The 15,471-nt window shown below is 38.7% G+C and overlaps 1 long non-coding RNA gene and 1 pseudogene across 2 annotated transcripts; both read left to right on the top strand.

Annotated features, from left to right (window-relative positions):
• Nucleotides 1-1,955: 1,955 nt before the first annotated feature.
• Nucleotides 1,956-4,840, top strand: LOC148160584 (uncharacterized). Of its 2 annotated transcripts, XR_015762339.1 has the most exons (3): nucleotides 1,956-2,150; nucleotides 2,714-2,740; nucleotides 3,736-4,840. It is a non-coding gene; the product is annotated as an uncharacterized LOC148160584 (long non-coding RNA). The 2 variants fall into 2 exon arrangements; XR_015762340.1 differs by lacking the exon at nucleotides 2,714-2,740.
• An 8,380-nt stretch (nucleotides 4,841-13,220) lies between these two features.
• On the top strand, nucleotides 13,221-15,444 carry LOC148160583 (uncharacterized; annotated as a pseudogene).
• The last annotated feature ends 27 nt before the right edge of the window (nucleotides 15,445-15,471 follow it).

Raw genomic sequence — 15,471 nt, 5'->3', positions numbered from 1 at the left:
CCATATCCTAGCCTATCTCTCATTGTTGGTCCTTGTCTCAGTTGTTTCCTTTCCCTCTCATACCTTTCCAACGTGGTTCCCTTACTGCGGGCCCTATCCTCCAGCCTTCTCCAGATCTTTGTGTCCCTAGTTGATCCTATCTCCTGCCTGGCTCTGCACCTTCAACTGTCCTTCACTCCTGCCTGGTATTGTTTCGGCCCTTTCGCTCGGGCCTTTATTCTTCGGAGGAATATCACAAAACCCCTCTATCAATCAAATTTGAATCCACCCACCAGCCTCTCACCTCCTAGGCATCCGCACTCCTCGGGCCTACAACCTGTACAGTTCTTTTCTCCCTTCATCCTCAGGTCTGCACACAAGTGTTAGTTCTCTCCTTTCCTCGGGCCTCAGCCCTTTATTTTGGGGAGAATATCCCTAATCAGTTATCGGGATGTTCATCGAGTTCACATCAAATCTCAGCTCAAATTAACTGCCGGGGTCCGAGCGCCAAAGAACTGTTATTCATTCTCGTCATTAAATCTTTTAATTGTCTTTCCTTTGTCCGTCTGAATCTCTCCAGATTGAACTGCTTTTTCAATAACTTTCCGGTAACACTTTATTTAAAGGGGGGTGAATAAGACTGTCATGACACTTTCATAAACATGACATAACACCTGTCATGAACATGAATAAGCCTTCATGAATATTTATGACTGTTGTCATAAAGTGTCATTCGGTAAATTATGACACTTTTAATACAAAGTTGACATTATTCAAAATGTCTTTGTTATGACAACTTGACATTAACCAGGAAATCATTACTGTTTAAACTTTACCTTTAATAACATGAAGTTACCTAATTTTTAAAGTGCAATCAGTAATACTTTTGTAACAAATTTATATCAGTAATGATATAAATTTGTGTTTTTGTTTATGACATCTGCAAAGAAAGCCTCCCTTGCATGTTTTAGGGCAGATTGAACAGCTTGTGCATTTCTCCATGGAGATTTCTTCCTACCAGTCACAACCTTCACTTTAATGGGGGCAATGTAATCAATGATATCTGAAAGTTTGCACTGAAAATCATCTACCAACTTATCTACATCATTATAGCTTAAGGGTGAGGAAGAAGAGTAGATTTGATTAAATGTTTCTGCTGTGTTTTCTGTGAAAGTACGTTTTGTGATGGTAGCTGCTTGTCCAAGTGTGTTAACGGATAAAGAACATTCAAAGATAACAGCAAAGTGATCCGACAGGCGACATCAGTTACAGAGACATTGGAAATATTCACAGCCTTACTGATAACCAGGTCCAGTGTGTGTCCATGAGTGTGTGTTGCTTGTTTGACATGTTGTGTTAAACCAAAACTCTCTAATATATTAAACAGCTTTTTTGCCCCTCGGTCTTCAGGTTGTCAACATGAATGTTGAAATCACCGACAATTATCAAACAATCATAATCAATGCATTATGAGAGATAGAAGTTCATTCAAGTCCATAAAGAAATTTTCCACATATGTTGGGGTTTTGTAGAGAGTTAGTGACAAAGTTTGTTTGTGGCCTTTTACCTCGATTCCAAGATACTCAAAGGACGTGAAATTACCCAGAGATTTTAATACAGTTTATGGTATTCTTAAATATTGAAGCCACGCCTCCTCCTTTTTTGTGTTTTCTATTCTCTCTTAAAGAATTATACGTAGGAGGCGCTGATTCAATTAGTACGTTTGCTTCATTATTGTCATTCAGCCATGTTTCTGATGAAGGAGGAGAGGAACCAGTCGTTCTGACCCCAGAATGGTTCTGGGGTCAATTAAGTTACTTTACAACAGAAACTTTGCCACCTGGCTGCAAGTTTCCTACTTTGTTGTTTTTTTCCTTTCATTTATGACGTAGCTGCACTTTTTGACATTTCAAAAAGTAATTTTTTGATTTAAAGAAAGTTTGGGTGCAGTAAAAAAAATTTCTTTGTGATTTAGAATCAAATATTTTCTTTTTTGACAGTTTATCGTTTTATAAAATGATGTTTTCAGTCTGAAATGTGATAAAAATTGACTAACAGCTTTGTTGTTGGTCAGACACCCGTCCAGACTGCAGGACAACATGATGCCCATGTCTCCTGACGACTACAAGGTGCTGGAGCGAATCGTAAGTCCCAGAGACATCGATGCTGTGGTGAGTCCTTCATTCAGCTCCAGATGTCTGATTTAAATCTGTCCAGACCCTGAAACATACATTCCTCTTCCTCACAGCCAGAATCTGACCTCCTCACTGACAAAAAGGGATTTTAGAGCCGAAAAGTTCAGGAAAATCTGAGTTTCTGTTAAGAGAGCAGCGATGCTCCAGAGGTGCCTCCTGCTGGTAGACATTGTGTAGCGCAGCCAATATTAACATCTCGAGATATGGAAGCTTTAAATTCATATTTTATGATCATTTTATTTAAAAATAAAGATTGAAGGTGCCTATAGAAACTATAGAGGAGATGAACTGACAGAATAAACCTTTAAAACAATCCATCCACTAAACTACTGCTGGTTTTTCAACATTTTCAGTGTTTTTGTTTTTGCTAACAGTTAAGATGCTAACAGTTATTTAGCTGTTAGCATAAGTGGATAACTGTCCTGTTAGTGTAAATTTAGTTGACAGTATGAATGAGGTGACACTGACTGTTGCTGTAGCGACGCCCTCTGACCTTGTCCCCCTGTCCTGCTCTGAATTTGTCCGTCTCCTGTCTCTAGATGGACCTGCAGGACTTTGTCCCTCAGGTAAAGTGTTGCTGCATGTTGGTTGTAGCTCCTGTAGTCCTGCATGGTCGACCCAAACACTTTGAGCTTCGTCCTCTTCTTGGCAACTGAACCACAGATTGAGCAACCTTTGGTTTGGACGGTTAACCCATCAATAAATCCACTGGATTGGTTAGCAGCTGACCAATCAGAGGACAGTAAACACTCCTTACCTGGAGGACCTGAACCGTTTTACCTGCCATAAATTTATCAGTTTATTGGTGAAATTTGGTGGAAAATAATTAGAAAATATTGAAATGTTCAGATGGGAACAGGAACCAAATGTTGCACTGAAGTTAGAGTAGAAATACTTCAACATATTTTACTCAAGAGTGAAAAAGTATTTGTTAAAAGGCGAATCAAGAATCTGATGAAATCATTTAATATTTGAAAATTACATCATCAGAAGGACCAAAATATAAAGTTAAATGTAAATTGTGGTATTTTAAACATCTAATTGGTTGTAGATCTAATTCTGGTTAATGAAATTATTGGCAGCTCATCAATTATTCCAGTCGTTCCGTCAGCGGCGGCTAACAGCGTTAGCCAAAGTTAAACTTTACAGTTTATTATTTATAACAAGGTTTTAGTTTTTCAAGTACGACAGAGTGTTAGGGCCACACTTAGAAAAAAATACAAATAAAAAAATATAAATGAGAATAAAGGTGTCATTTTATGACATAACAAATCTGAGAAATAATCCTACGACTTTATTCTAGTTTTATTTTGACTTTATTCTTGTAATTTTATTTTTATTTTCATAACGTGGCTCTAATAATCCGTCGTATTACAGATGTAATAAATCTGAGAACTTCAGATAAAGATGCATTTTAATTTTCCTGAAATGAGGCAGAACTTGCACGTCTGGCGCCTCCTGGTGGCTCAGAGGTTTTAGTTTGGGAACTTTGAACATGAACGGTTCTGAACTGAACTGGTTCCGTTTCAGATGAATTAATTAGTTCTTGTTTTCTCCACAGATGAGCTCAGAGTTTCAGGGTGAGAACTGAAGACGATCTGATGCTGTTTATCCCTCCTGGTTCTGATTCTGGTTCTGGTCCTGGTTCTGTTTCTGGTTCTGGTCCTTCGTCCCTCCTGGTGGTTCTGCTCGGCCCGTTTGCGCTCAGCGTTCTCATCAAACGACCATCTTTTAAATATTTACTTCATTTAATCTGTTTTAACTGTTAAAGAGAAAATATTTTATTTTTACTTCAAGGTTTTATTTTTATAAAGAAAAACACAAAACCTCCTCAGAACATGATGGTCACATTTTCTTATATGGGATGTTTACATTTGCACATTGTTTCCAATTTAATATCAAGAAAAATTGATATAAATAAAATTATTAATTATTAAAATAATAGTCAGCTAATTTGGTAATCAATTAATCAGTAACTGCAGTATTGACTCAAAAAGTTTATTTGACTGTAAAAACCACCATTCAGATGGAATTAAATCAAAACTGAACAAAAAATCTATAATTTTACATTAAAGATTAAATAAAATCCTGTTTGTAAATATTTTCTACCCAAAACTCATTAAGCTTCAGTTTTAGGTCATCAGGTTCAAATTATGTAAAAAAAAAAATCTCTTATTAAGCACCAATTATTAATTGATTAATTGAAAAAAATAATCAGCAGATCAGTTCTACACTGTATTGATAAACATTGATAAAAATGTTTATTATGTTATTTTTAAAAGAAACATAAATATTTGCTTATTTGCATCTTTTATTTCTAATATTGTAGAAAAAGGTTTGAGTCAAACATCTTCAAAATGTGATTTTTATCAGATTTAGTTACTTAAACAGTTTAAATGTCATTTTGTTGTGAAAGTTAAATTCTGTTATTCAATGAAAAAAAAATTAAAATCTGTATATTTTTATTTTCTTTTTTAAACTTGAGTTTGTGATTTTTCATCCTAATGAGCTGCTTTAGTCTAACTGACCTTCATCGCTGATGAAGACTCAGAAAACTCCTGTTTGTATAAAATGTGACTCTGCATGGCTTGTCGGGCTTTAATTGTTCCCTCTGAGGTTGAAAGTATTTGTGTGTAAAGATGAAATAAAGCTTCAGTCTGTGAGAAGCCGAGTCCTGCTGGTGGATTTACTGCTGAACAGCTGAAGGTCTGGAGCTGAACGAGTCGCTGAAGAGAATCTGAAGACCTGAAGCAGCCAGCAATCCTCTGATCAACACTTTTCCTGTTTATTTCTTCTCTTGGCAGATTTTTCAAACAATTTGTGTAAAAATTTGGCGATTTTTAAAGGATAAATTTCCACCAAAAACGTTATTTTTTTTGTTTTGAGCAGTAGCTCAGAGGAATAAGAAGTGGACTGAAGAGTCCACAGGTTTGAGTCCTGAACTTTAACAATTTTACTTTAATTTTTCCTTTATGTTAATCAAAACACAGAAAGATGGACTCAAACCAACAACCTTTAGACAAGCAGCCTGTCAAACTCTCCAGCACTCGCTCAGCTACACTAAAATCCTTTTTTTATTTATATTTATCTTCTGTTTCTGAGGAATTTGAGGGGGGGGAATCAACTGTGACGACTGAAGGCATGGCTTCAGAATTGTCTCTAATTCAGGAGAAAAAGGTCAAAGTTCAGGATCCAGAAGCCACAGGTCCAAACTGAGCTGCTGTGTCTCAGCAGGAAAAGCAGAATCCAACATTTTTACTGCTCAACATGTTCAGAACAACAACGGAGGAGATGTGGAACCATTTACTCCACATTTCACTTCAGACCCACTTTTTCTGCTTCACTTGGAAACTTTTTACTCTTTATTCATCCTCACATGCTGGAAACTTTTAAGATTATTGAAACACAAAAAGAAAAATATAAATCTTCCATCCAGTGTTCAGTTTGAACTATAAAATCTGACCAAGTAGTTTAGTTTTTAAAGCTTCTTGGTGCTCTTGAAATAAAACAAAACTAATTTACAAGAAACTTTTCAGAAAATTATAGGAGCTTGTTTTAAGTCACTGGCTGATTATTTCACATTTTGAAAGATGGGAGCTGAGGTCCTTCCTTCTGTGATGAACAGGAGCTCAGAGCTTTAAGAAAAGGATTTGGGTCCTGCTGGTTCAATCCCTGAATGGCACTGAGTTCAGCTTCATGTTTCCTTTGTATAGAACAAGAAGCTTCTGGACTCAAGCCAACAACCTTCAGATAAACATCCTGTCACTCGTCTCATTGGGTTTCACCTTCTGGCTCCAGAAGCAGAACCAATGTTTGCATGTTCACTTTCAGATCAATAAAAGATTTTTACAATAATTTATTCCAGGCAGATGTCATGTTCAGCTGCTCATTTTGTTCTCTTGAGAAGTTTTTAACTTTTTATTCATCCTCATATTTTAGAAATTATCTAAATTTCTATTATTGGAAGTAAAGAAGAAAAATATGTTCCTCCAATTTGTTCTAATGTGAGCGAAGAAAGAAAGTCTGTCAGCAGCTCGTTTTCCCATCGGCTTTCATTTTTCTGAAAATTTATAAAACATAAATAAAGTGGATAAAAAATGTTTAGATTCGCAAAATGGTTGGAAATTGAGTTTTTACTTTTTGGAAAGAAGTGACATTTTAAAGGGGTTTAACTCCAGGAAATCAAACATTTAAATCAAAAGAAAAAAAACAAAATAAAATAGTTTTCCGTGTAGTAATTATACCTGTGGATTTTGGAGTAACTGGGTCAAACGCCGGTGTCATCTTATGATGTCATCAGGGTAAGACAAGCTGTAAACAACGAGGCGGAGCTCACAGAAGAGGAGAACTGAGGATTTCTGTGAAGATTAGAGCGATTTATCTGCAGTTTGAAGGAAGAAGCTGGAGGGAGTGATGAAGAGGAGGGAGTGATGAAGATGATGGAGTGATGAAGATGAGGGAGTGATGAAGAGGATGGAGTGATGAAGATGAGGGAGTGATGAAGAGGAGAGAGTGATGAAGATGAGGGAGTGATGAAGAGGAGAGAGTGATGAAGAGGAGAGAGTGATGATCAAATATTGTCACTGGACCAGAAGCAGCAGCTGGTCAATCAGAACATCAACATTCACCAGAATCATCTGACCTGAAGTTTCATTAAAAACCTCCATCGTGTGACCTGAAGGCCTCTGATTGGTCGCCTCTAGTGATGTCATCAGAGGCTGGTTGTTGCTCTGCAGGAGACAAACGGATATTCGGGGCTGGCTCTGCTTTTTAGGCTCCTGCTTCGGAGCAGGGCCAGCCGGACCGGTGACCGGCCCTGCTTTGGTGGGTGACGCAAGCTTCGCTGCTGCTCACTGATTGGCCGAGGGCGTAGACAGACGTAGCAGCGACGAGAGAAGAAAAATGATGGCGCAACGTTTGAAACTCACTGCAACATGGAAGTGATGGAACAAACGAACAAACGTCGTGATGCAGTACGACGTTGACGTCACATCTCCATGAGCCAATGTGGCTCACTTGTTTCCGCTTTGAGTTACCATGACAACTAGAAAAGACAAAAGTCGTATTTCAGACGCAAAAAAATCAATACTATGGACATTGTTGTCTTCCTAATATAATGGGCTTTAAAGTTTTCAGTAATTTCCAAGCAATCCTGAATTAAGATGGTGGCTTGTAAATATTTGTCACTACCAGCTAACGCTGCATAACACAAAGTTTGCAGCCTTCACTTCACTCCGGATCAGCCTAAAACTACCGGGGATACGGATGGTAAATAAAGGAGCCTCCCTGAGTTATTTCCATGGAATCACTTCTATATTCAGCCTGAAAGAGTTTATGGGAGAGAGAGCAGACCAAAGCCAGACAGCCGAGCAACTGATCCGCCTGTACATACTGCTGTAAACACCGTCCTATCTGAGCTCTTCACAAGAAACATGCAAAGGTAATAAAACGAAATAACACGGAGACATGAAGCAACACGGTCATATTTTTCTAAAAGCAACAACTTTGAACCTGAACAGCTGAACCAGATCTCTGACACCAGAGCTGCGCTACTGTTAAGCTATGAGGCTTGTTGAGCTTCGGAAGTAAAAAGCCCGAACCGTAACCGAACCCCATTAGTCTCTGACACTAACGACAATAAACACGCATAATATACTTAAAAATAACGCAAAAATAAATATATAATAATATAATAATATAACATAACATAATATATAAAAGTATGTTTTTATCTTTTTTTAATCTCTTTTAATCTTTTTCTTTTTTTCAAAATCTCCATCTCTTTACTTATTCAATGTCACATGCTGTTCTCATTTTTTTAATTATGTAAAGCACCTTGAAATGCCTTGCTGCTGAAATGTGCTATACAAATACAATTTGATTGATTGATTGATTGATTGATTGATTGGGTCCTAATGTTCTCTAGAAAACTCAAAATAAAACATAAAATATGGAGTTAAAAAAAATCACCAAAACAAATATTAAATCTCTCAAATTCAATAGGCAAAACTTCATTTTTTTCAAAGATTCTGTATTAACTATAAAAATATAAAAATATACATGAGATCAAATATATCCAGTTCTAAACTGGTTAAACTGGTTTCTGTGATGGAAGCTGAAGTTTTTCTGCAGTTTCCAGTAAAGCATCTTTTTATCTGTGGAGCTTTGAGGAACATTTTCCTGTCAGCAGAAGAAGAAGTGTTAGATATTTTTTGGTATTATCATTATTACTTTAGTTCATATTCAGTCTAATGTTAATCAGTATTATTGTGATTTTGAGTTTAAAGTGTTCTCTTCCTTATGTGTGTATAAACTGACCTGGAGGTCGCAACTGTCTGTTTCATCTCCATGTGAAACAGTTAACTCTTTGTTTCCCAGACCTTAATTCTTATCAACCAGAATACCTCCTAACTGCTTGTGAGCAGTCGTATTTTGTCTCTTGTTTATCCTCCCTCTTTGTTGACAGTTTGACCTAGAGCTGAACTGGGCTCAGACCGTAGATCAGTTATCACACCTGGAACTGAGTTGCTGGTTTGTTTAGGTTGGGTGTTTTACGACCTCTGTTGTTTTCTTGACTGCCCCCTGTGACTGTTTTTCTTTGACAATAAAAGAAGGAGCTCACGTGAAAGCAGATCAGAATTCTCTGTGAACGGCCTGGAGAGGCCGTGGCGGAAAGTTCTCCTTTTGCAAAAGCTTGTCTATAAAATTCATATACGTTGTCTGTGGTCTTTTTATATAGGTTTAAGAAAAATACCCAACATTAATTGGTGCCGTGACCCGGATCTCTCCCCGCCCGCTGACAGGCAGAGGAAGACGCGCTGAATCCGTGCACGGCCAGAGTCAACAGGACCTGGAAAGAAAGACCCAGGAAGCAAAATTCTTCGCTGGGCCAGCGACACATGTCCGACTTTGTCTGCCAACGGCGGAGTGACGAGATCCGACTGGACAACCCGAAAACTACAGAAACGTAGGTGAATTTTATAATGACTATTTTAGAGGTTTGAGTATCCTTGTATGATGTCGCTCTGCTAAAACTCTGAGGTTTGAGTATCCTTGTATGATGTCGCTCTGCTAAAACTCTGAGGTTTGAGTCCTTGTCAAACGGCGTTTTGACTAAAGTCCTAGAGGTTAGAGTCCTTGTCAAACGGCGTTTTGACTAAAGTCCGAGAGGTTAGAGTCCTTGTCAAACAGCGTTTTGACTAAAGTCCGAGAGGTTAGAGTCCTTGTCAAACAGCGTTTTGACTAAAGTCCGAGAGGTTAGAGTCCTTGTCAAACAGCGTTTTGACTAAAGTCCGAGAGGTTAGAGTCCTTGTCAAACAGCGTTTTGACTAAAGTCCTAGAGGTTTGAGTCCTTGTCAAATATCAGTTTGACTAAAGCTAAAGAAAGGTTTGAGTCCTTGTCAGATACCAGCTTGACTAAAGGCAAAAGGAAAGGCTCTTAGAGAGCCTCCTTATTTAGAGGACACCTCTTAAGGGTAAGTCCTCACGTAGATAGGAAGCGTATTATTACTGTTCTGTTATTACTGTGCTGATATTGCTGTTTGTCTGCTGCTTTGATATGTGTGTGCGTGAAAGAGTGATTGGAGGTTTAAATACTGCTCAGTATTTTACCTCATATAAAAACAGTGGGGTTAAACAGCAAACCTCTTGTGGATGCAAAGGCGAGATTCTCCCACTCGATAAGAGTTGAAGTGGAGAATACCACAACAAGGTCTTTTAATTGCTGGCCTACTGAAAAGATCTCCAGTTCATAGGACTCCCTAGGAGTCAACGAACCTGGACTAAATTTAAATAAATAAAAATTTTCGAAGCTAAAATTGATTTTAAATAATAGAAAAAGAAACATAAAATAGATGGGAAGCTAAAAATTGATCAATGACAAACAATTGTTGGAATTTTGGAGAGTAGTGAAGAAAGAAAAACGGGAATAATAAAGGCTAAAAAGGAGGATGAGCTGAGATGTGCTAAATTATGGTTAAAAGCAGCCATAGACCGGAAAGAACAAATTAAAAAGGTTAAAGACAAACAAATTCGTAGAAGCAAAAAACCTATTTGTTAGACCGAAAGATAATAAAATCATTCTAAGCACACGGAGTGCTGTAACGGTGTAGGGAGTGGAAGCTCCTGTAGCTGCTCCTCCCCCCGTCGCTGCAGCAGCTCCGTCTGCCCCAGTCCCAGCAGCACGACTGTACCCCTCATTAGGAAAAGATTGGGTAAAAGTGAGGGGAAATTATACAGGGAAAGCAATTGATAATAATATTTTAGCTCCAATTCCATACCTTCAAGGAGCAAACCCTGCTCTCTCTGATGCTTTTAAAGCACAATGGGACCCGTTGTGTAAGAGAGTTAGAGCAAATTTTCGTAAAAAGGCAAATTATAGTCATCTGTCAGGGATGAAACAAAAAATTGGAGAAGACGTGGACGATTTTCGTCTACGATTTGAGAAGGAGTTCAAAGTTCACAGTGGGATCACTTATGATGAAGGACCTGAAAGCGTATATCAACAACAACTAAAAAAAAAAAATAAAAAAAAAAACGCTTTAATGTCGAGTTTCCGCCCTGAAATTGAGGGCTGGATTAAAAAACACCTGGTTGAATATGATGCTGCCTCAGTCCCACAGCTGATGACGTGGGCACGTCATGCAGAAAAAGTAGTCAAAAAACCAAAAAACAGGATCAGATATTTTTCATCTGGAGGATTTTGGAGAAGTAGACACCTCTGTCTTTTTCCGCGGCTCCTCAACAGGCCAGGGGAGAAACAGAGGCAGAAGAGGTCACCTTAGGCAGCGACCCCTAAGTCATAAACCAAAGGACAACGATGTCTGTTGGACTTGTGGCAACACTGGCCACTGGTCAAGAAACTGCCCTTCAAAGAATGCTGCATGGGGCAACAAGAGGGATGGTGGAGTGAGGGGACCACAAACAGGAGAAATACACAGCATGATCAGACTCTACCACACCCCAAAAAGACTAACCACCAGACTAAATTGATGAAATGGTGGACACATGTGCAGCTTGTTACACGTTAAGTAAAAATAAATAAATAAAAGAAATTGAATTCCTGTACAAAACCAATGCATGCAAAATAATATTTAATGTTACTAAAAATTAGGTTTAAGCCTCACAAGTCAGAAATAATTACTTTTAGGAAACACTGGTGTTTGTTTGTTTTGTTTGTTTGTTTGTTTTGTTTTGTTTTTTAGTGTTCCTACACTTTCAAAGAAAAACCAGTTAAGAGACGTCTCACTGAAATAAAAACATGGGAACAACTTCCTTGTATGCTAAAAGTGGAATTATGACTTTCCTGAAGGAGGAGAAGCTGAAAAATAAAATTAAATAATAAAATTCTCCTCAGAGAACAATATTTGATATATTGTGTCGTAATCAGATTATAACACCGACTTGGTGAAATGATCCTTTGGCTGTATAACTGGAGGGGTCAGAGGTCAGAGTAAGGTACCGACCTGGACATTATTCCAGCCTCTTGACTCTCTTAGGCCTTTTTGAGAGGAGGGCTGCCCGCTGACCTCACAGTCTGCAGCACTAAGATCGACAAATTTAGAGAAATCCATTGTTCTCTGGTGAGATGTGACTCAGATGAAGTTAACATAAACTTACATTCTATATTTTAAAGGTTAATATTGTACAGGTTAAAAGAGACTACAACTTTTAACATGTTTCATGTTTATATGTGTTTGAATAAAGAAAGGATTTATGAGTTCTTAAAAAGTTGGGTAATAAGTGGCTAAACACTATACGATCACAAGAGAAAAGTTATATGGAAAATGTTAGTAAAAAGAAAAAAGACACAGAAAGCCAAACAAACCCTAATGGATTCTTATTTGCTTCTTTCTTTTTCCTCTGTCTGAGCCTTGCTGCGGTGAGTCTGACCTCCGACCTCAACTCAAACCTGTCCTGCCAGATCAGATGATGTCCCTCCTTCATCACCAGCCAATGACAATTGATAAAGAAGCGAAAAAGAAAACAATGATTTCTGCCACCTGAAGGCACTAAGATGTCCGCTGATCCTGATTCTTGGACATCTGGGAACTGCCATGCAGCAAACTACTGTATGGAGTCCTGCTGGACGTTTGGACTGGAACTAAATTCATTGGTGGACAACCTGGACATTCACTAAGGGACGATCTGGACAACTTATCCAACACCAGAGCCAGTTGGACTGACAGGGAGCTGGAGGAGAGGCGGGGGGAGGACCAGCTGCAGCGACGCCAACAGCAGGAGGGGGAAGCGAGAAGTGAGACAGTGGAGAAATGCGAGATAAGTTATACACACACCACTGTGATATAAGAATGTGCTCACTAATCCTGTTTGCATATAGGAATAATCTACCCAGAAAGGAACATTTTAAAAGGTTTTTAGGTACAATGTTAGATACAATCGTTCATTTTGTACCCGTTAACTCAGTCCTTAACAGAAGGACCAGTGATCCTTTTAGGGCCCACGAGCCATAGGTTGGGAAACTATGAAGAAGAAAAATTATAATCATTAAAAGTTAAACAAAAAAACTGATAGAGCTATGCAACTAAATTACACCAATTAGAAAAATGTATTAGAGATCCTAAGCTAATAATGATTTTCAAATGTTTTATTTACTAGTTTGGAACTAAATTAAACATCTCTACGTGTTAAAAAAAATTGATATTGCAGTGTTGAAATATTATGAAATATTTCGTTGAATTTAATTGAAAAATTTAATTTAGAGTTTAACAAAGAAAAACCACAATATAACCCTGCACTTAAAATACGTGTCTGCTAAAATATCTTCTATAAACCTATGAGTTCACCTGCATTAACTACTAATCCTCCCAAAGACTTTATTAGAAGCTTAAGTGATTGTGACACATGGGCAATGCCATGTGTAAAAAGGGGGGAAACGGGAAAATGGTGAGGTAATACTATATAACTACTAAATTCTTACATAAATTTTTTTTTTGTTATGAACTTTTGAGTTAACAAATACTGTTAGATGATGATTGATGCTTTTTCTAAATGGGTTGAAATAGTTCCAGCAAAGCATGAGGATGCTTTGATGGTAGCTAAGGCTATCTGCAAAACTATATCCCAACACACGGTATTCCACAGAATGTTTAGATTTAGTGAAGCTCTATATGAGAATCACCCCGACAGCTGATGGTCTAACACCTTCTGAAATAATTCATGGGAGAGCTTACAGATTGCCTCTGTTTGCTCCAGAATACAAAAAGCTGATGAAGATCAGACATTAGCAGATTATATGATCAGGACTCTTAAACTGAAGGAAGTGTCCAGAGCAAAGTTACTGCCTTATGATCCTCTTCCTGTACAGGAGGCCGCTCCAATCGAGCAAGGCGACTGGGTCTACATAAAGGTCATCAAACGAAAGAACTGAGCGAGTCCACGGTGGGAAGGACCGTTCCAGGTGCTGATGACCACACCAACAGCTGTAAAGATTGCTGAAAGACCCAGCTGGATACATCTCAGTCACTGCAAGCTGCAAAGAGTGTTGAACCCCTAATTCGGAGTAGAGAGGAAGGCCGGACTGCAAAGGGGTTCTACTTTTTAGTGTAGTTCGTCTCAAACCCGGTGAAGAAACGCTAAGATTCTCACTCCTTTAGTTTGGGGGTTCTAACATCTCTGTACGCCGAGCAGCAATGGAGACTCCATATGCCAGATGGACCTTCTACTGCGTTGTGACTGCAGTATGTCTGATGTTTGGAGGAGGAAGCGAGCCTGAGTTCCACCCGCATGACAGCACCAATCTGTGTGGAAGCTGATGAACAGGACTGCTCACGAGGAGAACAAGGTGAACAGCTATGTGTGTGTGCAGCTACCAATCGCCACACACAACTCAGGTCTGCACCCAGAGAGCATCACTGATGACAAACAGATGTGTCCCTATGGCCTGAGAACACAACCACGACTCAGCGTCCCCGTGCCAATGGGATGCAAATGGTGCAAAAAAGATTATTCTGTTCTACTTCGGACAGGAGATGCCACAAAAGGACTTTTTGGATCTATGAACTGTTCATACACCTACTGCGACAGACACCGGATTACATCAACTACATTGCCTGCAGGGGTCAAAGGGCGACTCCACACTGCAAAGTCTGGAAGGATAACCCAGACTGTGACAACCTGCTACAGGAAAGGAGTTTCAACACCACGCATAAGACAAGGAGGAGACAAGTGACAACACCGTGCAGTGCCATAGTGCCAGGAGATTATGGCTCACGGATGTTGGCAGACTGGTACTTCATATGCGGGAATGTAGCGTACATGTTCTTGCCTAAAAATAGGGGAGGACTGTGTGCTGTGGTACCTCTAATCAACCCGATTGCGTTCATCAGGAAAGCACAGAATGATCCACACACCCGCTCCAAACGAACAGTTATGTCAGAGGTCAAAAGATGGGGAGGCCTAACAACATATACCGGAGTTCCATGGGAATTCAGGATTTGGAACGGCGGAGAAAAATTCATGCAAAGCCTGTTTCCATGGATTGGTCTAGGAGAGATTCGGGACCACGTTGAGATAAACAGGTACGGATTACTGCGACTAATTAACATCACATACCAGCTGGCCAATGGTACCATGAAAGAACTGACTGAACTGAGAAACATGGTTATGCAAAACCGTGTTTTCCTGGACTTCCTCACAGCCTCTCAGGGAGGGGTCTGAAACGACTGCACTTTTGTGCTTGATGAAACAGGAACTGGAAGAATTTAAACATTACATAGAAAGTGGAACACAAGGATCATCTCCTTTTGATTTTCTTTCTTGGCTCACTTCCAGACCATGGTGGAATTTACTGGTGAAGCTTGAAACACCTATTCTGGGTGTTTTGATTCTTTTTTGCCTGTTCATAGGTTGCATTTTTCCATGCCTTCGAAGCATGATGTTTAAAACAATTAACACAACTGTTATCAACTATCAGCTGACAAAGGCGTCTTATGAGACAACTGAAGATGACTTGTTTCGAGTTCTGATGATTTTCTGAACAATGATGAAGTTCTGTAATCAATAAACAGATGAATTCATTTGCTGAATGACTCCTACAACAAGTGGTTGTAGAGATGACTAACCTGCATTTGATTTTTTGTTGTTTCTTTTATTTTTCATGTATTTCGTTATTTCACATTTATTCGTTGTGTATTTTCTGTGTTTAGATTAGAAAAAAAAAAACTTTTGCATTTATTGGTTCTTTTCTTTTCTTTTCTTTTCTATGCTTGGCTTTTGCATAAAGTTTACACACATAGTAAAATGATAAAAAGGGGGGAATGTTAGATATTTTTTGGTA

Source organism: Poecilia mexicana, unplaced genomic scaffold (genome assembly GCF_051168715.1).
Source record: "Poecilia mexicana isolate PSO_F unplaced genomic scaffold, ASM5116871v1 scaffold_2, whole genome shotgun sequence".
Taxonomy (NCBI): domain Eukaryota; kingdom Metazoa; phylum Chordata; class Actinopteri; order Cyprinodontiformes; family Poeciliidae; genus Poecilia; species Poecilia mexicana.
Note: the sequence above shows the minus strand (reverse complement) of the source record. Positions and strands in the feature narration are given on the sequence as shown.